Source organism: Agelaius phoeniceus, chromosome 8 (assembly GCF_051311805.1).
Source record: "Agelaius phoeniceus isolate bAgePho1 chromosome 8, bAgePho1.hap1, whole genome shotgun sequence".
NCBI classification, from domain to species: domain Eukaryota; kingdom Metazoa; phylum Chordata; class Aves; order Passeriformes; family Icteridae; genus Agelaius; species Agelaius phoeniceus.
The window spans coordinates 19,821,396-19,849,244 of NC_135272.1; the positions used below are offsets into that span (position 1 = coordinate 19,821,396).

The 27,849-nt window shown below is 39.3% G+C and overlaps 1 long non-coding RNA gene across 12 annotated transcripts in view; it reads left to right on the forward strand.

Annotated features, from left to right (window-relative positions):
- Window positions 1-27,849, forward strand: part of LOC143694642 (uncharacterized) — a 45,733-nt gene that overhangs the window by 10,366 nt on the left and 7,518 nt on the right. For 2 of the 12 annotated variants that reach the window (XR_013183249.1, XR_013183250.1), the window contains exons 1-5: window positions 1,764-12,339; window positions 14,911-15,061; window positions 15,324-15,457; window positions 16,777-16,873; window positions 21,676-21,739. This is a non-coding gene — a long non-coding RNA (uncharacterized LOC143694642). Of the gene's footprint in view, window positions 1-1,746; window positions 12,340-14,910; window positions 15,062-15,323; window positions 15,458-16,776; window positions 16,874-21,675; window positions 27,581-27,849 lie in introns of those variants that run through there. The other 10 variants (XR_013183258.1, XR_013183256.1, XR_013183251.1 and 7 more) reach the window with 9 other exon arrangements.

Genomic DNA, 27,849 nt, shown 5'->3' on the forward strand with positions numbered 1-27,849 from the left:
AAAACAGATTTTTGGACTGCCCAACTTACTTTCTGTTAACAGTTCAAGTGTTTTCCAATGATGATGGAGCTGACAATGAGCAGAAACAGTTCAAAAAGTGAGGGGATGTGGCACTGAGATAGGCTTTATTGGGCGTGGTGCATTAGGTCAAATGCTGGACTCGATGATCTTGGAGGTTTTTTCCAACCTTAACGATTCTAGGTTAGACAGATTGCAGGCACGTAGTGGAACAACAGGTGAGAAATCTGATGTGGTAATCACAGAAGGTAGAATTGCACAAATTCTTGTCAATAGCTCTTGTGTAGCTATGTCTTTTGAATCAAAAAACCTCAAAATCAGAGAATGATAACAAAAGTCTATTAGTTTGGTGAGTCTGTAGGATATTGTAGGGTTGAATTTGCATATTAAAAGGGATCTTTTTAAAGCATTTTATGTTTTAACATTCTGTGCGTGGTTAAAGCTTTTAAGTACTACTAGGAGTTGTGACCAGATGGGTGGGCAGCCCTGCATATGGAAGTATTTAACTTCTTCAGAATAGCTTGGAGAACAAATGCTGATAGTACTGGTTATTTCTGCTGATAATAGCTGACAGTTTTTTCATTTCATCAATAAGGTTTCATTTAATTAATGGAGATATTCTAGATGAGATGATTGAGGAATGTATGATGTGTGATTTGGATAAAATTAAATGACAAGAGGAAAAGAAATCTGTATGTAACTGAGGATTTCAAAGCTCAGTACTCTACAGATGTGAATCAATCTACCAAAGAAGCCCTGAAACTTAAACATGGAAAAGGTCTGGAACTTTCTTATTCAAAAACTTTAACACTCTATGGCATTAATACCTGGAAAAAAGAAAGAAGCATTGTAGAAATAATGTAACTGGATCAATAGCCACATAATCAAAAGTAAATTAGCAGAATGTAAAAAGATTGCAGAAAGGACTGACAGGCATAGAAATGTATGCAAAAGAGTTAGAGAAAGATAGGAGTAAGGTGAATTAAAGTCCAGCAGAGCTAGACCTTGCACTGGATATTAAACATGATAAAAGTAATCAGCCTTAAGCAAGCAGTTTTAGAAACAAACTCCTAAGAACAACATGTAGTCACTGTTCAGGGATTAAATGTATTGCCCTAAAAAAAAGAAATATTTTATTCTGTCTTCATTAGAGGCATTGGTGCTGATTGTGGTGAGAAATGGAGGTTGCATAGTAGGAATAAGTCCACAATCTTAATAAAAAACACTGCAACTGAGATTCAAGCAGTTTAGTGGAGTGAAGAGTGGTGACCAACAGTTCCTTGGCCAGAAAGATACTGGCTTGTGAAGTCTCATATCTGACCATATGGCAGCAAATACACAGTGATTAGGGAGCAGGAATTATGACCCAATTGGCTACGGGTGCATTAGTCCTACCTTGAGGCTTGAGAACAACTTTTAAAGGAAATCCTTCCTGTACCTGCAAATAAATGCTTGACCGATTCCAGCTTTGGTTGTGAGCGTGGGCTGTCACAGGACGGCAGCGCTGCAGGCAGTGCACACACACACGCCTCCTCAGACACCGCATGTTCTTAGGGGCCACTTTACCCCAGCTTTGGGCTGGAACACTTCTGAACAATTTGGATCTTTAAGTAGTGTTAGACTTTTTTTTTTTAAGTGTCTGAACATGGCTCAGTCTAGAAATTATTCTTGATTCCTTGCCTGTAACTTAATTTTCATGCATACTGGGCAGATCTAGATTTGCATAAACATGAATTTCAGTTATAGGCTAAAATTGTCTCATACAATGTACCAAAACTTAATATAGGTGCAGAACAGAGATCGTGGAGTTTTTGTGAGATTCCCCTCCCACTGACTTATGAGTGCAGTGAACTCTGTGAAATGATCTTAACTTTCTTCTTGAAGATGAGAGAGATTGTGAAGAACACACTTGAGTCTACAAATATTTTCCCATAAGATTCAAGTCCACTGGATGAATTTCAAATTTTGTCCCATAAGGTAAGGGGTTTAGACCTCTTACTAGCACTAGGCATAAATTGTGAATTGTAATCTGTTCAGAAAAATTAAATTTATTTCTAAATTGTATTTAAGAGGTGTAAAGACCCACAGATCTTTTACCAATAGGTTTCCTGACAAAGGAATTTTCTTCTTGGCCATCAGAACTAACAGCTTGACAAAAAGCATCCTAAATACCACATTTGCTCCACCATATCTACAGAGACTGTAAGAAAAATAGGCTTAACCCAAATATCAGGGATAAAGTCACATTTTGTGACCTGTGGTCTTCCCCACAGTTTAAGACTGCCTATTGAACTGAAGTTTGAGAAGTTCTTTCCAGAACTGAGATGAGATGAGATAGTGGTGGGCATTTTTACATTAGGTAATTTTAGTATTAAAATTATTACTTAGAGTGCTTATTCTTTATGAAGAGTGCTGGAAGAGGACTGTGTGATGAATAATAAGCTTAGGCAATGCTGATAAATTAAAAATAAAACCTGGCTTTAGAATTTGTTCAGAGGAGCTTGTTAATCTTTAAATTTTCCCAAAATTAAATATGAAATTATTGGTAATGTCTGGCATCCTTTATAGGAATGTAATTCAGATACACTCACCAAAAGAGCTCACATCATTAGCGGGGTGATTGTGTCACCTTCTGTTGAAATATTCCACACCATTGGTGTTTCTTGGCAGACTGACATGTTTTCACTTGACATTGCTGTAACCTCTGGGAAAGAAAGCCCTACCTTTCTGTGAATAATTCATTAGTGAGCCATCATACTGAAGTATTCCCTTCTTTTGAGGGAGCAGGGGAGGGATACCAAAGCTACTTACTTTTGGTTTGGGGTTTTTTTTGTTTTTTGCTTTTTTAAATGCTACCTTGCAGTCTTAACACTTCTGAAGTATTCTTCCAGAGGCACCTTCTCTCCTAACATAGAGCTAACTCTCAGTTCTGATCCTTTGGTTTGTGAATTAGTCCATATAATTTTTCCAAAGGGTTCTGGCTCAGAGCAGTGGAAGGCTGCTGATGCAGTATAACCTTTCTGATAGTGCTGGGTTGTCTGGAACTGGACAATAATGCCAGTAAATCAAACTGTCAGAAATTCAGCTAAGAAGCATGGCTGGCTGTTTCGTAAAATGTACTAAAATATGCTTGAAATGACTGTGTGGGCTTACATTGCCAGCAGTGAGCATGCAGGACACACAGTACACTCCTGGCAGAGCCAGGGGAAGGAGCCCTTTTGTGTTTGACCAGAGAATGGAGGGCTCAGTGTCCACAGGCGTCTTTAAAGCACTGGGGAAAATGTTTACATGGAGTTGGTTTGTCTGACTTTTGAAGTGAAAAAAGTCTGTATCTTCACTTCACCTGGATAAATGGTGCTATTGCTAGCAATGATTTTAAGAAACAAGGTGAAACAGAAGACCCAGTACAGCTGTTTTAAAAATTTATGTTAGGTAAGCCATTTTTTAGGTAGCCTGTTTGAAGGTTCTACCAATGACTTTTTTTCCTAAAATTGTATCAGTAGCAAGTGTTCACTTTGTTCTTTACTTTTTCACTTGTAGTATGTATTTTTTCATGTCTGCTGGAAAAGCTTGACTCTCAGTTTAAAGCCTGTTCTTGATAACAGGCAAGGGCTGGATGAGCTGTTCTTCTATTCTTATGTGCAATATCTTGGGTATTTGAAGGGCTCTTTAGTGATCCCTTCCTCTAAGAAGCTCAAATAATTCCTGGTCTTTTATTAATCTGTCAGAGCAGGGGTTGCTTCTGAATTTATCTTAGTATTTCTGTCTGAAACAGCTGTGCAGCCTATGCTTCAAATTGCCAGCATTAAATCAACATAGTTTTCCTCCTCATTCTTCATCAATTTGTCATATAGATAAGCCTACTACCTGCACTAGCAATCTTCCATTATCCACTGTTCTTGCTGGTTTCTTCCATATACTCCCATCAACACCCACAGAGGCTTTTTACCCTCAGATATATTCTGTCTTTCTCTCTTTAGGTTTTTTAACTCCACTGCATAAGAGAGTGTCTACAGATAGCTAATGACTAAAATTGAGCATGACATATGACTTATTTTGCCAGTGATATAGCTAGGTGATTTGGACTTTAATATCTTGAGATAGTATAAAGGAAATTAAAAAATTATAAAGCAGATAAAAAGAAAAAAATATCACAAGAAAAAGGCATCTTGATGGTTTTTGTTATTTATGTAAACTCTAACATCCAAATTTCTTTTCTAATTACTGAAACTGTATGCACTGAAAATGTACACATTTGAGGAATATAAAAAGAATACACTGTACCCTCCATTATGCACTGTGCAGAAAGTGTCCTTCATGATCAGATTTCTACCCCCTGAAATTTAATCTTCATTCAGATTCTTCTGGATTTTTTCATATATTTGCCTGTCTTTAAATGTGCTTTTGTGACATCTGTATATGTAACCTCCATAACTAAGATGTGCTTATTTGCATTGTAAAAGAGTAAAGTGTTTCCAGTGCCAGTGTTATAATGAATACTATATTTAAAAGATCATGCCTCATTTTTCTGTGTGCTGTGTCGGCAGCAGTGTTGTAGTCTGTCCTGATATTTCACTGTATAAATTAGACAGCTAAGGAAGGGAGAAGGAGAGCAGCAGATACAGATTGAGTGACCTGTTCCATATCACAACACACGAGTTTGACAGCATGAGAAGCAGATTCCTAGCCCAGCCTACTAAATAAGGAGTCATCAGAAATGTAGTCCTGATTATTAGAAAGAGGTGAGGAGTTTGGAATTGTCTTGAATTTTATTTTTGTCATTTTTGTGCCTCTCTACCAAAATAATTATAACTATATACAGTGGCTGTTGTAAACCTCTTTGAAATGTTTTCAGAAACTACTGCTTCCAATTGTCATTCTGTAATGTTTTTCTAAAATAAAAAAAAAGAAAATTAACTTTTTTCATAGAAAGAAAGAAAGACATTTCAAAGGTTTCTGGTTTTCCTCCATTAGAGCTCAAGAAGAAGTTGAAAAGGGGCATATGTTCTTCAATGTGTAACTTCCATGTATAAACATACTGGATGCTAAAAAAAGAACTGATAGACTTTATAAAAAGGAATAGATATATTTGCATGGAGAAGGATTAGCAAAATAATCTAAACACCTGAAGAAATAAACAATTAAGAATAGAAAAAATGGAGACTCCTCTAAAGATTTTGGCAAGGTGTTTGCAAATAAATACTTTAAAGGAGGTGAATCCTGTTTCAAATCAGAGCAAAGCTGCTGGTTCCCTTTGCTTCCCTATGGCTGCTGCAGGTGCCCCAGGCTTTTTCCTCCAGAGCAGCTGTGCTCCACTGACACAAATGGCACTTCCTGGGGACTACATCTTTAGTTACTGGTGCATCATAATGTGCAATAGGATATTTCAGTCATGCTTTCAAATGGCTGCTAAAACACAGCACTGCATAAGCAAATCACAACTGCATGCTTGCAGCAGTGACACAGCTACCTATGTGTTATTCCCTTCAAAGAGGAGCTACTAGAAAAATTGCAGGGCAGCAAGGAAATGTGTGAAAAAACCAGATGCTTAGTGATGTAGTCTTACTGCTGCCTGTCTTCCCATCTCCCTCCCAGCTTTCTGTTTCAGCTCATGATCTCCAAAATACTGAGTTTTCATAGCTCAACTTATTTTTTTGCCTCACATCACAGAGAATGCCTAACGATGTCAAATATGGAAAAGCTGATTCAAAGTATGCCTATGTCTTAAAAAAGGTCCCAATTTTTACCTGCACAAGGTAAACATTTTGCTTAGGAGCGTGCAATATGATGTGCATTAACAGGATGCTTTGCCTATTCCCTAACAAAGGTCTCTTAATTTAGAATTTGTGCATTAAAGCAGGGGTAAACCCAAATGATGATTGTAAAGTTCACAGCCTGTTCTGCAGGATAGACATTAATAGGATAAAGAAAAAAGTTAATCAATGTTGAGGAATTGTAGCATAATGTTCCTTTCTCTTCTCTAGTATCCCACAGTAAATATTAAAAAGGAATCAAATTTAAGTTGACTTTGGTGCAGCATGCGTTCCGGGCTTCTCAGGACCTCATCCAGGACATGCAGAATTTATCTGCCAAGGAGTTTGCAAGTGTGGAGTTTGTTGATCTCAAAAGTGGTGCAGGAATCTTCACCTTGCTCTAAGGGCTTGTGTGTCAGGGTGGGATGCTGTTGAGTGAAGGTATTGAGATACCCACTAAAGAATAATGTACGCTTCTTGGGGACAGGTAAAGGGGGATTTAAAAGTTCTTCTGGGTGCTTAGAAACTGAGCCCCACAACAGCCAGCAGCATCTGGTCCTAGGCTTTTTTATTTTCATAGCTTCATGCTTTGGTCATTAGCTTATTCTGCCCTTAAATACAGTTTGGAGCTTGTCAGGTTTTTCATTTGAGGAGTTAAGCTTGTCATCCTGGATCCATGAAGTTGTATCTATAATATGTACAGGAGACTAGTAACACTTCAAAAACCAGCATGTATTTCAGGCAGACCCTGTATACTCATAAAATGTTAGAATTTAGGGTCTTTCCAATGACAGCCATGACTGCTTTGTTTAATGTCAGGCTTCTGAAAGATCCTTTCCTAGCCAATGCTGTTTACCTCTCTGTCCCTTAAAGAGAAAGGAGACACAGATCTTGAATTTGAGTTACTCTCTCCAGCTGGAAATGTAGTGTGGCACATTCTTTGCTGTATTTATTAGAGAATATGTGGTACCTGCTTGAGTATACCAAAACCACATACTTGAATTTCTTTTTTAAAAAATTGTGACATGACATTTGCCCAATGATTTACACTCAAAGCTTATTATTGCAACAGAATTTCAGTCACATCCTGCATTCTCTATTATTTATTTTGTCATCAGAACTGTTAAAATTCATAATAAGTGATTTGGCACTCTGTCTATTTGTTAGGCAGTTTATTTGGGAACAATTATGGTTATCTCCTAGATATTTCCATCATGTTGTTTTGAAACACAGCATTTGACTCTACAGTATTTGAAAAAAACAGTGATTGAAATCTGAACTGTATGCTACCATGATAGACAGTATATCCTGGTTTTGTTTTCTGCTTGGGGAGGAATCAGATTTCAGCTCAAATGGTCATGGTTGTCCCTCTGTGTTTTATTTCTGGTAGGTTGTTCTACAAACCTGCAGATTAATGATACAGAACAAAAGCCTCCTGAATACATCCTAAATGTTTTCACGTGTATATATTTTATAGATATGTAGATTTGCCAGCATAGAATATTTGTAATTTCAGGGTTTTTAGTTGCCTTATAGTTTGGATAGGATTTTTGTGTGTCAGAAAAGAAATGTCTGTCTTTATCATCAGCTGATTTTTTGCAGTAGTGTAAGGCAATTATAAATATGTCTGGTAAAATAGTCTCCTTTGATTCTTTAGTAGGTATTGCTTAAATTCATCAGTTTCTTTATATATGTATGTGAATTCAAAGACTGAAGATCAATATGTTTGGGAAACTTAAGAGCTGCTGGAAAGGGGACAGTGGACAATTACTCAGATTCATCATAAGTGAGACTAGAGATGCATTTAATATTGATAGCCGTACCTAATGTTCTTCTGATGATTTGTGTCATTTCAAAAACATGATTTTAAGGGTGAAGCTTTCTGTGGAGCTTTCAAAATTTTATATTTCACATTTCTGAAATAATCAAATTACATCTTCTTATACATAACTAGAGAGACTGAGGTGCTTTTCACATGCAGTATTGCACTTAGCACAAAAACAAATGCTAATGTGACTATCAGTACAGGACCAAACTTTATCTGAGATCTGGGGTGTTGCCATGGCAATTCCAATTGTTGGAAAAAAATTCTCTTTTGTGCTTCATTCTGACATTAGATTGCAAAATGATGATTATGAAGAAACATACAACCCAAAAGGGGGGTGTGGGGGGGAAATCTCTTCTTGAAGATATAAAACGTACTTTCTATCACATTTACTTTTTCTGAAACACTGAGTGTGTGCCCGGATTGTTACAAGCTGTATTTTTTGCAGATTCAGATATCTTGTTATTTCTCAAGCTGCCATAATAATACTCAATGTTATTTCTCCCAAATGTAATAATCAACATAATAAGGAACTCAGAGACATATATCCCATTTCCTATGCAAAATATCAGCTTCTAGTGTATGTTATACTGCTGATGTGGCCCTTTTCCTTTTAACAATACTGCCTTAGTTGAAGCATATCTAAAATACAGACCTTGCTTAAGTTATTTATATAAATCAGCTCTATAATCTATGTATAATAGAATAGCTCATACTAGCCGATAAATCAGTCATTTCTGTTTAGTTATAAAATTGTTTTTCTACCAATACATCTCACTGTGAGAAAATTGATATGGCTATTACCTGTTCCTTGCTAAATCAATACACAACAAGCTTTAAATAAATCAATAAATAAATAAATACACAGTCCTATGCCACCCCCCTAAAAAACCCCACCAGCCAAACAACAAAACCACACAATACTTCCTAAAAAGAAGCAAATGAAGGAGTACAGTTAAAATGTGGTTTGCACTGCAATTCATGCTGAAGTTTATTGTGCATTCTTTTATGTAGGAAATGTGTAAAATGGGAAACGTTTCCAGAAGAGAACTAATTCTTGCAGTGCTGCATTGCTGCTTTATAAATAAATCATTGTCCTTTCTCTATTGATCACTGGAACAATCCAGTCGAAGAATGCTGACTTAGTGCAGCCCTTCGCAGGATGGCTGGATTGAGAGGAAAAGCCGGGTAAGTGGGACCCAGCAGCAGGGAATTGGGAAAATCCCAGACTGGTTAGAGATCAGGTTTGGTGCATGAAATCCTTGACTTGTCTTTTACCTCCAAAGAAACTGGACAAAGCAGCTGATTTCTACAAGATATTCTGACTTTCCATAATGTCATTGATCAGGAGAAATTAAATATAAGATGATACTAGTTGTAATAAGTGGATGATGCTGAAAATCCGTGTTTAATGTATTGTGATATATTTTTTTTTTTTGAGAACACACAAAAAAAAGACATTCCAAATTTATTTAATTATCTCAACTATGATATTTATTTGTTAAGAAATAAGGGCTCAAATCTGCCAGGAATATGTTTGAGTTTATAGACTCTCAAAAATAGTACTGCATTCCTGTGAGTTGAGGTGGAATCTGAATTTTATTTGGTTATCACAGATAACCAAGATCACAGCTTGCCAATCTGACAATTGAATGATGTCTGATGTTTCAGGACTTCTGGTATCAAGCCCCAAGGCTTTTCTGGGAATAGGAGTAGCCTGTTACAATGAGGAGTGAGAAATACTATTTGGGTTTGCATGTCTGACCAATAAGATCAGTATTGGATCGCAGAGGCATATACTTTTTAAAACACGGCTTTCACTGACGCCTGTAGTTGTCATCTATAGCAAGAGTGTATACTCACAATGCTGTTATCCAGAACATACAGCTAGTTCTAGAATATAAAGTTCTTATTTTTCATAAAATGAGATTTACTGGTAAATGCAGTGCTCAGCTGCTGGCAAGTTAGTCAGGGTCATGGTGATGCATTGCTTTTAGGACATGTTGTCATTATTTTTTTCTGTTTCTCATTAATTACAGATACTTCCAGGATGCGTGTCTGTAAAATGTAATTATTTATTCCAGTGGGTGTTTTATCTCTAGTGCTGCAATCAGAGGCAGCCCATGCTGCTGTATTCTCCCCGGTGTGCTGTTGGGTGGCTAACAGGAAGCAAAGGGGCTTGCAGAAGGCTTTCCCGACTGCAGCCGAGGTGCGGCCATGGAGCACAGCAGCTCGATGCGAGGCTGCAGGGGTGGCTCGGGGCTGCCGGGGCGCCCCGGGGCCGCTCTTGCCGCTGCTGCCGGTGCTGCTGTGGGGCCGTCTCATCCACTCCCTGCTCAACGCCCAGTTGACGGCAAAAATTCTCCCAACTTGAATGGTAAACCTGGACCAAATGGACTACAGGGAACAAAATCTGGAGGTACAGAAAGAGACTACATGAGTCGGTGTTGCTAGCATTGCAGAAAGCACCTGGCACAGCCCTAGTGTCCATTGGACTGGCAGTGGATGGGCTTTCCCTTTCCTCTCCCAATGTCCAAGTATCAATCGGTTCATGCCTTCTGCTAGGATGCTAAAGCGCCTGTAATTAACATGAGCATAATAATCCATATCGTATTTCGTTATCTGAAATAATGCGATCTATTAAACAAACAAAAACCCCGGTGTTGTTTTTCATTACTCCAGCGTTTGACCGTCTCCCTCTTCCAGCTGGAGCAGAGCCTGGCCGCTGGCCACTAGATGCCACTGTTGTATAAGGACATGTTGGGCCTAATGCCTTAGACAATGAGTAATTTACTTAGAGAACATGTATGTGTATAATTAGGAGTCATCAATGTCTTTCTTTTAAAATAAAATAAGTTTACCATATCTAATTAGATATTTCTTATAAGATGGATTTCATTCTAATTGGGTAAAGCTATGCTACTGGTTTAAAATACAGCAAAGGATGTATTTGTATTCACTTTCACAGTTTCCATATTTTTTTAGTCCTTGCAATAAATGTATCTGATTACACCTTTTAAATCGATGTTCTCTCAAACTGGTATGACATAAATGATTGTTCTGTCATTGTGATTTTACTGCCATTGTTTTCAGCGTGTGAGGTTTTCTAGTGATATCTCTCCTAATCTCACTCTGTCTTTCCCTGTCCTCCTGATTGTGGTCTTAGATCTGCATATTCTTTCCATCCAAACTGAAGTAATCTATTTAAAGAGCCAACAGTGGCCACCACAGATGACTCTGGCTTGACCATGACAGCACAGGCTTTCCAGCAGCAGTGAGCTCAGTAATCCACAGCTAATGAGCCAGAGCTCCAAAATGTCCGTTGTGCAAGGGGCTTCTTTAAAAGCTCAGATTTTTCTGTAGCTGAGTGTTGACAATGGAAGTCTACATTTTTCAGATGTTGGACTGTATCCAGCCTAGGTAAAATTCAAATTAAATGCTTTTTTTGCAAGGAAAATGCATGCCTTAAAGCTTCAATATTAATTCAGAAGGCAGTGGCTAGTCAGTGTGACACCCAGTGTGGGTAAGTGTGTTGCACCCCTTCCCAAAGCAGTTTCATTAACGCCTGAATTCTCTTCACCAACCTGAGTTCTGGATTTTCCCACCAAAATTCTGTGGTGCATGCTAATGTCAGAACTTTGCTTTGGTTTTACAGTTCTTTCAGATCTCTGGGAGTTTTGGTGTGGGCGATCTTCCTCAGATCAGCTCTAGTGGCACAAGGCTGCAACACTGACCACTTCCACCTTATGAGTGCTCCCATCAGCCTATTCCTGCCTGTCTGGCACGTGAGCCACTCCTGTGTTTCCCAATTATGACTAGAACTTGTCTATTCAATCTTGATGGCATCTTTCAAATTACTTTGAATTATCTCCTGAAAGAAGCTACGCCTGCAACAAAACAGTGGCGAAGTGATTTTAGAGTAATTTTCAGATTGTGGTTTATAACTGTGTTGTACTTCAGAAATAGCTTGTCCCAGTGGGCATGGCTTTCTCTGCTATCCCTATTTCTCATATATCAAATTATGGATTATTATACAAAAGTTGTATCTCTGTCTTATTTATTGAAGTGTTGGTTCACTAAATAAAGGATCTCAACAATGATTTGAGCTGGCTGAAAACATCCTTGAAATTTATGTATTTCAGTGAAAGGTTTTCAACAAGCTCTATTTCTGAAGCCAAAGTACTTCAGTTCCCAATGACCAAATTCATTAAAATATAAATTAGCCTAAAGAAACATATGAATCACAATGGTATATTTGCATATCATCTATTTGGTGTGCCTGTAACAGTTTCTTCATGTAGACTAACAGCTACTGCAGTCTTCACAACCACAGAGTTGAATAAATGACTGTGGGGTGAATAAGAAAGCAAAGAGAACAAGGAAGAAAATTCTTTCTGCTGAATGGGGAAGAATACTGCAGAATTCTGCAATTGAAATAAAAACCTGTGTTAAACCAGTTACCTTCACTAAGACATGTCTTAGCTAATCAATTAGCATTGACTGTCTCAGTATTCTTATAATAGGAAAGGATTTAAGGAAATGTCATGTTTTGTTTGTATTTTCAGAACTGTAGATAGTTACTGATTATTGCAGAAGAGTGAATATCCTCTAAGAAATAAAGGTGAAGAGGATGGAACGAGAATGTCTTGTCTCAGGGGTGTTAAATGATCCTCCTGCAGTAAGACCTTTGCATCCTCAAAAGGCAGCACCAGAAATTTCTCATAAAGTTTGACCTGTTGTTCTGTAAGTAATATATCCGAGACTCCAATACAGAGTATCTTGTCAGTTCCTTTTAATAAATGAAGCTGAACTGATACAGCAGCTTGGCTAGTTTCTCTGATCTGTACCAGTTCTCTGCTCTATGCCTTCACATGTATTGCAATGAATTGTTGATACACTTGGCCAGTGAATTTTCTGTGACTTCAAAGCTAAGCCTTTCACTTTGCCTTGTATAAAACATGCCCAGAAGCTGGATTCTGAAGAAAATAAGTAGAAGGAAAAATATTGATTTTAGATGTTAGGATAATCTAAGAAAAATGGTTCAAAAATAAAAGAGGAGGGGAACACTGTTTTCTTTTTGTTGTTTTTTTTTTTTCAGATTTGTCATTTGTTGCAAAATTATTTTGTAGTGAAGTAATTAGCTCCATATAAATCCAAACTATAACTGCAAATATTGCATTTGTGACATACAGAAAGTGCCATAACATTCTTAAGAGATGTTGTTCTACATCTGTTCTTCATCTTTCCAGGAGAAAGGAGGAAAAAAGGATTGGTTAGTCTTCAAGAATGATGGGCATCATGTTCATTGTTAGATTTTCTGCAAAGGCTTATGTTTGATATCATAGAGCACAAACTCAATTAGCTCTAATGTAATTTGTTAGCTGTTGTGATGCAACTCTGTGTCATTGTGCATTGCTCTGATCAAGGAACATTAGGGAGACAGTCAAAAGAGCCAAATAGTCACAGATTTATGCCCTTTCTAGAAGAGACTAGGACATTTTGAATCTTATAGGAGAATAGACCTTTACACTTCTAACTTACCTAGAATATCTTTGAAAATATGACCTTTAATATAGTCCCATCTTTCTAAACAGCTTCAGGGTCATCCCAGCATTTCCAGATAAAATTGAAGACATATAAAATAAGGAACTGCTGAGTTTTCATCAAACTGAGAAAGAATAAATCATAAGATGTGAAAAAAAAAAGTTTCATGACTAAAGCTTTTCAAACAATGCAATTTTACTGTAATATCATATCCTATTAGTTCTTCAGTCACATGAGAACACAAAGCATGTAGGTAACCTAAGCATGACTATTGCTGCTCTCTAGGAAAATTGTTCAATAATTCATTGACCTCCCATTGCTTAGGTTTACTGCCTAAAATATAATCCTCCTTTTTCTTGATATTGTCAATTTTTTTTTGTAAGTGGAAGAATTTTTAATATTGAACTTGGTAGCTTTTGAAATCAGCTTGAAATAGAAAATTTTATGAGAGTTTTATAAACTTCATTTAAACTGAATCCTAGGAAATGTGGAAAAAAAAGTATTGCAGATGAGTAATTTTTAAGGAATTGGGAGGAAGAGACACCATTATGTAAAGGAATGTTTAGTATCAAAGCATATAAATAGCTTTAGCTGACAGCAGAACAATAACTTCAAAAGTTAACAAATCATTCTCAAATTTTGATAGAAAAGGAAGCTAGAAAAAGAGAGCTAGATTTATTCCATTCTGAAGATAAGAAAGGCTGTTTTAATTGTGATTTTTAAGGATTTTTCAGACATGCTCAAATTTTGATTTCAGTGTTTTTAATCCTGATTTGCACTAATAAAAACTAGGTGCAAATGACTTCTGATGAGTCTGTATTGAAGTTAAACGAATAGTTGAAAATGTCTATGAATATTCATTTAAATTCAAAAATTAACTCCAAATTGATCATGCCTATGACTTTGTGAATTTACTTTCTACGAGCATACTTGCACTTGAAATTACCTTTCATGAATATTTGAAAAAGCAAATTTTCAATTAGATATTTCATATACTTGCAGAAAATAATTTTTCAGTGATATATTTAATTGTGAGATTTGGATTTTATCTCATGCTGCCTGATATTTGTGATTTGTTCTGTGGGACTGCATATTTGAAGGCCTCCAGGAAGGTTTTAGCTGGATGGAACACTTTGGAAAACCTTTACCTTGTGAATTACAGGATTCATCAAGAAGCAGAAACAAATGAGAATAAACAATAAAATAAGAAACTCTGCAGATTTCCAATTTCCATTTGAGGATTTAAAAAAAAATATATTGAACTTCAGCATGAAGTGAATCTTAGAGGCCAATTTCTACTCATTTGTGCTGTCAGGCCATGATCATGGCCAAGTTCAGCGACTATGTCCAAGCAGAATAACTTTAAGGAAGTGGTTGTTTGGATTTTTAACCATTGAAGACAAGAGTCATGATAAATTGCAATGGCTGATAGTTTGGGGTACCTTAGAAAAAGTGGTGTACATGCAATGACTGTCACTGGAGCTCCAGCATGGGATGTGTGGTTTCAATTAGAAGCTGACTTCACAAAAGAAGTCCTAGATCTAATAATGTGTTTGTATAGAACTGTTCTTATGGTGTATCCAGTTTAAACATTATCTAGAGCCCAGTGACTCGCAGGAAGAACTGAAGGTGAAAATAATATTCTTACTTAGGGACATAAGAGAAATTAGTTGGGCAAGTCTTCCATATCAGGAGGAGAAATCAACACCAGCAAGTGAGATGAGAGGATGGGGTGTGGGCCTGCTTGGCACAGTATTTTTGTGTTCCTAGGAACAAGGAGAAGCAGGAAGGATGCTTGACACCTCCATGGATGCAGTAGGATCAGTTCTGGCCGGAGCTGTGATGTGTGGGGAGGCTAAGAGGAGACGCTGCTGGCAGCCTGCAGAGGTGACCACGGGACCCTATGGGCCAGCCCAGGAAGGTGAGCTCACCCAGCTCAAACAAGGGGAAGGGGCTGCTCAGGGGGAGCAGCCTGAGCAATGCTTGCACCTGGCCTTAGCAGCCCCTGTGCTACCAATCTCACATGGGGGGAGAGGTCCTCATCAATAACGGCAGTCTGGGAACGCAATTTTAAATTTCAGTTTAGTTTTTATGTTGTGGGTTCATCCATTGTTGTGCACAGGAGTGTAATCACTTATTTTGCTGGGCTAAATGTGTCCTGATTTCATCTTTCACCTTGGCAGCTGAACAGAGTATTCCCTATGGCTGATTCAAGGCACTTTCTTACTGGTGGAGCAAGGAAAAAGACACACACAAGTATTCCCTTGGAGCAGGGGAGTGGTTTCCCACCTAGTTACTGGAGCCAGCTTGAGGGCAGGTAAGGCAGTACTGGGTCAGTCTCCCTCATCAGGCATAGCCAGTGCCTCTAACAAGCAGCAGGGGAAGGGGAAATTGTTTATGATGCATAAGATACCATAAGAGATACCATACAACTCAAAAGAAATTGAATCAGGTTCTGAAACTGAGACAACCAAATTTTTCAGCATGACCAGCCTTGGCTTGTCAGGATATTGAGTACCTTGAATTCCACGTTCAAATATTTTGCAAGCTAAAATACTGTTTATTGGAAGAAATTTGTGAGTAATTTAAAGCCAGGAATTATTGGGTGCAATTTCTCAGTGATTTTTAGATAATTTAAAAACAAGAAATGTAGGATGAATAAATTATTTTGTTATATTGCATCTTCATCTCTAGTTTGAATAGTGAGAGAGAAACTGGCCCCAGTGCCTAGAAGTCATACTCAAGGATTGGATTTCCTGTGTAAAAGCTATACAGTGTGATAACACAGTTGTACTGCATATTCAGTTTTGATATGTAACCTTTTAAATAAATTGGAATACTCTTTGTGCCTATACTGGCACACACACAGAGATCATAAACAATAATTTTGTAAAGGTCACTTCCTCACTAAGCGCTTGAGCTCATGGCAAGAGCAGCATAGGGCTATTAAAGGACCTTTATGCTTCTATTTTTTGGTGTCTGTTAATATTTTTCAGCTTTGAAGCTGTGTTTAATATAAAGGCTGTGTCCCATGCCATGGGTCTGTCTGTGCAGGCCTGTGCAGTCAGACCCTGGGCTGCCTTCCTGTGCATTTTAGTAGCAAATGCCTGCTGGCCGTAGGATCTGGGGTTACTCACAGCCTGGAGCAGCGTGCCTGAGGCTGGCAGCATCCTTCCTGCTGGGAATGAGGGGGAACACAGCAAGATCCAAATGGTGGAGGCTTTTGTGTCAGTAGCACCTCAAGACAGCCAGGTATCAGGAACCTGGGCAATACATGAGTACCAACAGTGGCTGAGGGATCTGCACAAGGTGAGAGTTACCAGATGCTTGCCAAGTTCAGCTACAGATTTTCCTGCTGTTGCCTTTCTAAGGTGCTAATGAAGTTGTTAGTTGAATAATTTTTTTTTGGTCCAGTGGAAATTCTCTTGGTCTTGCTTGTCTCCAGGAAAATACTTTGTCTCAGAGGAAACGCTTGGAAATTTAAAGTCCATCCAACCAACATTAAAACCACGTATATCTGCTGTTCTTCAGAAACAAAGGCACATTTTGTTACAAACTCCCTTTCTGCTATACCTGTTGGACTGTTCTTTCCTGTGATTGACAACATGGCCTAAATCAATATTCTTTTATTTTCAGATCTCTATTATTTTGAAGAAATCCACATTTGTCCTGCTGACAGTGTAGGGAGAAGTTATTCTTCACTGTAGTGGCATCAGAGGATACCCTTAGGAGGGTAAGTGGAGTCTATCAGGTGTCATTAAAACAGCCCCAAGTGTGTTGTGTTTTCTGGGGGCAGTAGAGCAGGAGGCTGAGGTGGTGCATTTTAACTCTGAGATGTTTTCTTTCCACTGCTGCCTGCTGGAGTAAAGCCACTATGACTCACAGAAGGAACAGGATGTTTGTAAGGATATTGGCCATACACAGAAGGGTTGTAACTGGAAAGCACCACAGTGTGCCTCGAGAAAGAATGCTTGACGTTGCAGGCATGGCCTCTCCAGTGGGCAGAGGTTGGTGCTGCTCACACAGGAGGTGGCTCATCCATCTGCTTGTGGGGACACTCCCACACCTGCTCTGGCACAGCTGGAATTGCCCCAATCCCAGACACAGCACTATGCAAAGCCAGGGCCAGAGCTGGGGAACAGCCCAGGTACCCTTCCAGCTTCTGCTGCCACCATCCGTGCTGCTGTGGTGTTTATTCAATATCCAGAATTTTGTTTAAAATTATTTCGCTTCTGTCTCAGTGAGAAACCCTTGAATGTATGATTCAAAGCTTTGATTTTCTCTTCTGTGGAAGACCTGTGCCTAGCACCTGTCTGTGATCTTGGGGAGGTTACATGCACTCAACAACAGAGTTATGTCAGCCTGAAAGTTTAAATCACTCAAATGTCTCTTATCCTGGAAAATCTCTTCACTCATTCTGAGGGCAAGCTGATAAAAATCCATATTTCCTAGATTTAAAGTATCAATGTTGCTAGCTCCTTCTGCATTAATAGATTGTCTGTTTTATGGGGTTCTTAATAACTCACCTAAATTTTAACCAATTTGCATTAATGAATTTTAAGGAAGGTCATAACATTATAAAATTATGTATTTGTACTTGTTCCACGTCACTCTACAAACTGTAGCTGGTTTTTTCTCAAGCTGATAATTGTAGCTAGCCTTTGGCAGCATTTGTCTGACCTTCCCTACCTTCCCCTGCTCCCTGAATTGAAAATTTTTGGTAAGATACTACAAAATCTTCACCAAAAAGGGATGGAACTTCAATCTCATAATAAGAAGTAAAAGAGGTAATTTTCCTTATGATTGATAAGCATAATTTGTAAATGAACCTGCTTTATGGAATGGTGAAAAATGGTTGGAGCAGTTAAAAAATGAATTGAATATGTAGAAAATAGATTCCCTATAAGAAATAATATAAATTTGTAAATGCCGAATACAAAATTATTTATAGACGTTGAATGAACAAATTAATTTGGCTGACATTACCTTGCATTTACATAGAAACCGTCTTTCACATTTTCCGTGTAGACCATTTTCTATGTTCTGCTGTGACTGAGGGAAAAACAAAGCACAGGAGTCCTTTAAGGCAAGAGGAAAACATCCCAAAAGTCATTTTAACTGATTCCAAGAGTTGTGCAGTGGGCAGAGATTCAGGGAATGACAAAGGCACATGCAGAGAGGGAGGCAGCAATGCCAGGGAAACAGCTGGTGTCTGAAAAGCCCAATTTGCTGTTCCCCTTACTGCTCTGCCTGGAGGCTGGGGTGGAGCCCTTTGCTGATCAGGCCAGGCTCCAGCCAGGATACTGCTGGGGAGATGCTGGTCTGGAACTCGTGGCTTGGGAGGCCCCAGCCAGCTGGGATCGAATACGGCAAAACCAGGTCCTAACTCCACACTGCCATGGAGAACTGTAAAACCAGCTTCTTGCTTGACCACATGGACTCAGTGGGAGTGACTGTACCAAGGAAAGGTCCTGGGGTGGGTTTCAGTTCTGCTAGCATGGTAGACATTGCTCCCAGACTACATGGATACAGGTGGGCATGTATGGGTACTTCTGGTTCTTCTATCACAAGACTCAGAAGCAAAGTTTTAATCCATGGGCCTTTGTTTCTCTAATTCTTTCTGATCACCCCAAAGCTGTACAGCTGGTGAAGGCCAAAGATATGTGTTTAAGGAACTAGTGCTGCAAACAAACCACAGCATGGTTCTGTCATGTCATGTCATAACAGCATCCAGCACATTTCTTGTGCAGGAGGACCTAGATGAACATCTCAGAGGATGCAGCTAAATTGCACAAGCAAAGTCCAGCTCCTGAGCCCCATGGAATGTCGGGGAACATTCCAGGCTGGTTCAGAGGCCAGGAATGGTGACTGTCTGATTCTTCCTCTTCCCTCTGCATCCTTTCCCATCTTCTTGGTCAGAAGTACAAGAAATACCCATTTATTCTTCCTAGATCAAACTGTAGCTAAACCATAATGAGACATGCTGGTATCCTTTCTTGCTACTCAGGCACATGAAACACTCAGCAAGTTTTTCCAGGCTTAAAAACTTGCTGAGTTGAGGCTTGCATAGTGACATTGTGTGACCAAAAGCAAATTGCAAAAATGCCTAAAATTCAGGACCTCAATTTAACTCACTTTTGTTGGGACATTTCAGACACGATAATGACATATGAATCCAAAAGACAATTTTTGTATAAAAAGAATAATAAATGTTTCCAATTTCTTCCACAAGCATTTAAGAAAAAAAAAAATTAACAGCTATGCTGTCCTGTTCTTTTTCAACATTGAAAGTAGTAGCAAACTATTTGAAATTGGCCATTCACAGTAACTGTGGCCACAGGAAGGAAACGACAATGTCAAGGTATTAGGAAGAGAAGGAAGAGAGAGGCAAAAAAAAATAGGTTGCCCCTTCTCCTTTCTTTCATCTCTTGCACGGTTTGGCAGAGAGTTCGGGAAGGGGCTTTTCGCCTCTTCAGGGAGAGACATAAACTTGGACCACACATTCTCAAACACTGCCAGCTTGTCATTCAGCTCATGCATTCAAGATGTTGCATATTAATAGCACTCCCTGATGACTGGTGGGTAGGGGTCTCTCCACCTATACAAAATAAGCCTCTTGGCACAACAAAGTACAAAAGAGGCCCATACAGGGAAAAAATGCACTTGAGAACTGGTTTGGAGAAACTCTGCACAGATGCTCATGTGCAGATGCATATTTCAGATGGTTTTTTTCCTGATTAGCATGCAGCAAACTCACCTGTTTTGCTGCCTAAAGGAGTCACAGCAGACATGGAGGAACACCTGCGTGAGTTCAGTTCTGTCTCCCTGTGAATGATTTCCACCCTTATTCCATTGCTGTTCTGTGCAGCCACTGAGACCCTTTTCAATCCCCCTCTTGGACATGCCTAAGCCAGCAAACACAGAGAGGTACTTTGGGATGGAGACAAAGCACGAACAGTGCAGAGTGCTGCATGTTGAGAAGGGAAGCAGGAATGAGTGGGTGGATTGGTCACACAGGTGCATTGGGAGTGCACTGGGGATGCTCAGACCAGATGGGTTCTGGCATGGCTGAGATAGGAGGATGAGCTCCCAGGACCTGTGCAAGAGCCTTGTGTTTGTCACTGCAAATGATCTGACACTTGGCACATACAGAGTTTCACCTGAGGTCTGGTCATGAGATTGAAGAGAATGAAGCAGGCTGTCTCCCCCCTCCCCTGCAGTGTGCTGGTTACACGTGTCTGCCTTAATTCTCACACTGCGCTCTACAGACAGATCCTACACACGCATGGGGAATGAATTTCCTTTGTGCTCTGCTCCATTGTAGTTTACTCCAATAGCAGAAAGCACAGCTTAGTTCTAACCATGTGTTTTGTAAAAATGAGCCTCAGGAGGAGAAAGTGGGGAGAGAGTTGCTTATACATGTGTCGGTATCTGATGCAATCTGCAGTGTGAGCCACGTTTTTCTGGATATTTCAGCATACACTGAGAATGACACATGAGTAGTCCAAGCTATTTTCAGAACTGACAGTTTTCCTTTTCACTCCAACAATTGCTTCTTCAATACACTAGAGTATGCAAAGTGCTTCAATAAACTTTTAATTGGGAGTAGGAGTAACAGTGAAACTAAGGGAAAACTTTAGGCAAGATGAGCTGACCTCAGCTCGTACCTGTTTTGTGGGTTTGTTAACTTTTTTAAAGAGGCTGCACACCTTGCCATTTGTTGGTTACTGGCAAGGCTGTTCAGAAGAAGTTCTTTAAAGGAGTCCTGCAACAGCCTATGAATGGTTTTATGGTGTTCTTGATCTAGGAAAGATCCAGCAGAAATCTGCTGTGATGGGAGCCATGGGCTAAAGGTGTGTGGATATATTTTGATCAAAGCTCTGAGGTATTTCTCTAAAACAAAATATTCAAAATGTTTTGGATTTTCAGAAAATCTCCTCAGATCCTTACAGCAGAAAACAGATTACAAGGAAAACTCTTCAGATAAATGTGAGATGGATTTTGCTCTAATGGCTCTTTCATACTCTTTGCCTGAAGTTCACTGACTGACACCAAGAACGCAAATATGCCAAGGACAGGGTCTCTACTTCTTCTTAAGCTGTCAAAATCAGTTAGGGATCTGAGGCATGGTGGTGTATTTCCTAGGAACTTAATTTCTTTCTATTACCCTCCTGACAAAATTAACCAATCTCTTTGGAGCTTGCAAAGTAAGGTGCATCCCACAGAGCTAATGCTGTGTGCACTACTTGTAGAAAGGTATGTTTAACAAAAGCTGCATTCTGGATGCACTGCAAATGTCATTACTATTGTTTAATTTCAGTTCCAGTTCGGCATCTGTTTAAGATAGTTTCAAAGATAATAATCTCACCAGACAGATGCAAAATACAAAACTGAAATTACGTTGCTCAATTATTTTGTTTACTAGTGGTGTTAAACCACTGTTTTTGTCTGAATCATGCAGAAGAGCTGTGATTTTTTTTACCTTTAAGCTCCTCTGAAAATACAGCTTTAGCATCAGTACCTATTTTTTTCCAGATTACGTTATATGAATGAGTTTGATAGGAGTCACCATGGTGAGGAAAGGATAATGGAATTTCAGGTAAGAGTTCTCCATAATGAATTCATTCCTTACAGCATGTTAACACCCACCCATGGAATTAGGGACCTTTGTAACACAATGCAACAATTTACTAGACATCACAAAACACCAATTATAGAATTGGACTGAAATGAGCTGCCAAATCCTCTGTTCCTGATAAAAGAAGGATAGGTATAGTCATGCCAGCACATTTTAACTCCTTCCTAAAAATTCACTTGGGTCCATTGTGAACATTCTCGGTGATACAGTAGATTGACTGCAGTGCTATGTGTATGACATGAAAGTAAAATAAAATAAAAATGAATAGGTCATGAACAGCAGTGAATATGAACTCAATTTGGATCATATTTATTTAAATAATTACAGCAGATTGTTAACTTTGAGAATCTCCTGATTTATGCAAGGGAAAATGAAAGAGAGTTGGCTTCTATATTGTATATTTAGCTTGATAAAAGGAAGCCAGTCTGCATGGAAGAAGTGTGCAATTGAAGTTCTTCAGCTGATATTTTATAAAAGCACAATTAAATGTCAGTACTTTACAAAGAACTCTTAAATCCTAAGACTGAATCTCATCTGTTTTTACTGGTAGCAGAGTACCAAACTGTAAGCAGAACTGAGCAGGATCTGACTTTCCATCACAGACAGTTAATAATTAAATCAAACATTATATTCAACAATAGAACATATGCATCAGCTTCTTTCAAATTGCATTTCCTTCCTGTTAGATCCATTAGTGTAAACCAGACTGCCTTTAGAAAACCCCTTATTGCTGCTGTCTTTCAGCACAGTTCCTGAAATGGATAATGTGGTGCATATTATGGGCAATTACACAGAACTCCCTAGTGACAGGGTTTTAGAGTTTCAGAATAAAACAGCTGGAACTACAGGGCTGTAAACTAATCGGAAAAAGAGACAATAGTAGCACATTTAATGCACATTGTTAGAACGTGGACAAAGACTAGATGTGAAATACTACACATCACTGTACCTACTGTATTGCACAGCATCTTCACTGCAACTCCTGTTTAACTCTTGAAAGACAAGGTAGTCAAAAGCCAAAGATTTTGTCATGAGCAAGTGCATGCACGGCTCTATAACCTGAGCTAATTGGAAACATTAGAGCAAGAAGCCTTGATCCAGAGCCATGGTTTTCTCTTCATGTCAGTGTAGTTTGAATCAAATCCAGAACTCTATTAAAAAATTATAATTTATTAATGAATGCATAATGAATATATACCTACATATGCTAAAAAACTATGTCTCCACCCCTCTTTTACTGTTTCAATATACTGAGGATTTAGCATTTGTGTTGCAAAAAATGCATTTGCTCTTCAATATATCTTGGATATTGCCACAATGCATAGTGTTTGATCCTCCATCAGTTTAAATTGATGGCAAAGCTCCCATTAATTTTAGTAATACAGCAGTGGATTTTTAGAATAGCACATGCATCATTTAAAAGCACAATGACCATGATTACATGTGTAATCACAGTAATTGTGCACACAATTACTGGTTGGGTATCTAACTGCCTTTCAAAAATCACTTGCTCTACTTGCATGTATACTCACAGTAGTCACTTGTGAAAATGCAGTGCAGCCCAGAGCATCCCCACCTCTGTACTTGCCCCTGAAATACTGCAGGTGAGGGCTTGTCTCTGGCAGTAGGAATGTAGGATAGAGAAATAAATGTTTACATTGCAGTGATTTGAACCAATAATTTGAAAGGGAGAGAAATAGCTGCAGTGTCTCTTTGGGAAAGTAAAAATGTAAAATTACTTCAACTAATTTTTCAAAAGGACAGAGACTGATTTGCACCAGCTCCTGTCTTGTGAGCCTCCTTATCAGCAGTGTCCAGCAGGCATGGGCATGTTAATGTTTTATAATGGTATGGCAAAATGATAAAATAATATATCAAATAACAGCACCATACTAGAATATAACAAAAAAAAATAAAACCAAATAAAACCACACTGAATAAAATTTTGCAGCTTAAAAAATTCAGAAAACAATTAAAGTTTCAACATAGTGCAGTGAGTTTCTTAGAATGCAGAACCCAAGAACCAACTGCTGTGGCTCCCTCTAGTTTAAAAGGTGTCTCCTTTTGCTTAGAAGGTTGGTTCCTATAGCTGCAGAGGTATAGGAAAACACATCCTCCCTAGACAGGGATAAGACTTCCAGATCCATCCTTTTCCTCAGTAAATTGTAGCCGGAGAAAGTTTTACACAAACGAATTTATCCAGTTGTGCGCCACAGTCCTGGCTTCCCTCCTCCCCTGGGCCATGGCGAGTGTACTTTGCTTTCCCAATAACAGCTTTATGACCCCACTCCAGAGGGGAGGGCCAGGCTGGGCCTCTGCTGCTCCCAAGGGAAGGCTGGGCCATGAGCCCCATGAGGCAAAGCAGGTGTCATTAACAGCCAGAAAGCACCCTCTTCCTGGGGAGGAATGGGTGTGATTCCAGGGGATGGGAGCACTGCAGTTGTGTTGAATGAGAAGTAACTCAGCCTCTCCAGGAGCTCCCCTTGCTGTGCAGTGACAGCCTACAGCACTCACTCTGAGGGACTGGGCAGGACAGGATCCCATGGCTCGTGAGAACAGGTCCCCCAGCAGCCCTGACCCTATGGAAGAGGCAACTGTCTTTCCAGATTGAAGACTCAAAAACTGGCAATGAATGAAAAATGAACTCTTTCTGAGGCTGCCAGTGCCTGGAGGAGGGCGGCTGGACTGAGAGGCCTTCAGCAGACTACATGTTGTATGTTTACCAAGGAGGAAACCCTGTAAAATGTGCTGGGGCACATGTAGTAGTTACAAATCACGTGCTGTCTAAATAAGATCTGAATATCAAATGTTGTAATGTTTGACAATATCTGGTTCTGGACTTACCTTGTTTTAGAGGTGGAAATTTTGAGGCTCATTCTCATATGTGGGATTTTAGTCCCATCAGAGTTTGGGAAGTTTGGTCCTGGGCTCTGGTGTGCTGAGAAGACAACAAATGCATTCCGTCAGGAAGAAGAGGAAACAGTGGTCAGATGCTTGAAAAATGTTTCTTCTGCTACTGGAAAACTTCACCACCTTTTCCTTCAACAGCATCAGCTTGCAGCTGAGCTCACTGCATGCATGGCTGTGTTCCCTGGATTCTCAGAGCCCATGGCCACAGTGACTTGACATGTTTTCAGAATAGCTTTATGTAAGTTAATCCAGATGGCATATTCTGTTGCCTCTGCACGAATACCTGCTAAATAGTTTTTTAAAACTTTATTGAAGCACCTGATTCCCTTCTTGATTCTCTACAACCAACTTGGTGATCATTGTAGCAGATTCTGTTCTTACTTTCATTACAATAAACGTAAGTAACCTCATTGACATCCAGTCAGAGGGAATTTCAGCTCTCTGCATTGCCTTGGGTCTACAGTCTTGTACACAGGAGCTGTTCAAGTAGATTGAATTCAGCACAGAGCATTAAACGCTGTCACTTTTGTAATTAACATTAGAGAGCTATATGAAGCCTTGAAGCTATGAAATCCCTTAAGTCCTGCAGAAAACATTTCTTTATACAGATCTGAAGTGTTATTCGAACAAATTCACCCTAAAAGATGGAGAATTGCTGGGACATGAAGAACATAAGGCTCTAAGACTGTATATTGGAGAAAAGTTCCCTCAGAAGTGTACATTTAGTCACCTTTGGTGACACATGCTGCCTTGCCTGCCACCTCTGCAAGTGTGGCCTCACTTTCACTGTTATTGCAACATGTGTCAAATGAAATGAAAACAGAGATTTGGGAAAGGATATAATTAACCTACTTGTAAACATTAACCTTAAATATCTTGCTAATTATCTCACTAATTTAATCACTGTAGATCTCAAACTTGTTTGTTAAATATTTAATTCTACAAATTGTTTTTGATACAGAGGTGTGGGGAGCTTTATGTGAATGTAAGTTACTTTGTAAAACTCTGTAAAACCATTGTTATGTTCACACTTCATTGAACAAACCCTGCTGTCAACAAGACTTTTAATGGAAATCACAAGCAACTGTGCCCTGAGGCGAAGAGATATAGTGCCCCATTATTTTAAAATCTAATGAACACATTGTGTGGAGTGTAGACCAGGGTAAATTTCTTCCTGCACATCTTCGGGTTTGATTCCATGGGAGTCTAGACTAGAAGGCTCTGGGTTTCCTTGTTCCTTTGGTTGCAGTGAAGCAATACAGCTATTTCTTACCTATTCACCTCTTTATTACCTGAATAATTCAGCAAGATTATGTCCTTGATTTTCAGCCCTTTTTATCAAGTCACTACCTTGTGCTACAGGGAACCTAAAAGGTGTTTAGATGCTCCAGTTACAATGCCACCCAAAGTGCCTCTAATTATTCCTGAGAGGAAGCTCTTGAATTTGGTAGTGTGTGTTGAGAAGCTGAAAGCTCTGTTTTTGTTCCTTCCTCCCTGATGGGAAGGGGGCCGTGCTTCTGCTGCCTCCTGCAAACACCCATGGCACAGCCAAGCACTGCAAGGCAGGGCATGGGTGCTGGGGACATCCTGGGTGGAGCGGATGGCTAAGCCAGGACACGCTGGGGACATCCCAGATGGAGCAGAGGGCTAAGCCAGGACACACTGGGGACATCCTGGATGGAGCGGATGGCTAAGCCAGGATACACGGAGGAACATCCTGGATGGAGCGGATGGCTAAGCCAGGACACACTGAGGAACATCCTGGGTGGAGCAGAGGGCTAAGCCAGGACACACTGGGGACATCCAGGATGGAGCAGAGGGCTAAGCCAGGACACACTGGGGACATCCTGGATGGAGCGGATGGCTAAGCCAGGACACACTGAGGAACATCCTGGGTGGAGCAGAGGGCTAAGCCAGGACACACTGGGGACATCCTGGGTGGAGCGGATGGCTAAGCCAGGACACACAAAGGAACATCCTGGATAAGGATGGCTAAGCCAGGATACGCTCTGGAGGCTGGAGGCACCCCAGTCCTCTGTCCCATGGGAAGCCAGGGGCCCTCAGCTGTGCAGTGCCCCCCCCGCCAGACAAGAGCTTCAGCCAGTCCCGTGTTTCAGGCTGTACCCCCATGGCAGCTCTTTGTCAGTGTTTTCTCCATTTTTGTTATATTTGTCTTCTTAATTGAGGAAGCTGGTGGAAGACTGGGACTCACATTGTGTTTTTGCACAGTAATTCTTACTATCAGAGAAGGTGCAAAGGTATGCTAAATTCAGGTGACAGCTCACAGCAGACCTGTGACAAGAGCCATTTGATAAGTTAGGTGTCCATATAAATACCTATTTGGGACCATATTACTACCTTATCATATATTATTTAGAATTTCATCCTGATTGTCTGTGGTTATTTATTACACTTATATACTGGTTATAAAATAAAAAATAAAAAAAAAACCCCAAATAATAAAATACAATAAAAAAACAAATTTCTGTGAATTTAGCTGAAAAAAGCTCTCTTTGTTCCTGTTAGTTATATGAAATCTCATTCTTTCTATGCATTATCTCAATTTCTTGGCATTTTTCCCTTCATTTACTCCAAAAATTACTTTAGTACTAATGAATACTGAAAGACAGCCAAGACAGGATGAACTTTTGGACAATTTATGCAAACATGACAGATGATAATAGATTTACTGTAAACATGTCAGGCACAAAAGATTTGACTGCTTTTTAAATACAGTGATAATGGAAGAGATTTATAGATATTTTCTACCGTTCATTAAAGAGAAAAATATTTTGAAACTATAGGCTCTATCCTTTTATCCATTTTTGCCTTCCAGGCTGAGTTTGCAAACCTTTGATGTTTTCTTCACCAAAAAATAAAATTAGTTATGAATTTCTTTCTTCCAAGTACTTTCATTTTTGTGTCATTTTACAGTTTTTATTACATTCCTGGCAGTCCAAATTATGGTGTTTAGAGAGCATCTAGAGTCCACAGTTCTAAGTTTTCTAAAAATAAGGACTAAGTTCACTTAATGATGCTTTCTGGCTACTGTCTTTTTTCTTCTCTAGTAATAAAAGGTTAATAAAATCACTGAATACTATAACTGCCGGTTAGAACAACCAACCAATTAAAGGTTATTCTATTCTAAATGACTGGAAGCT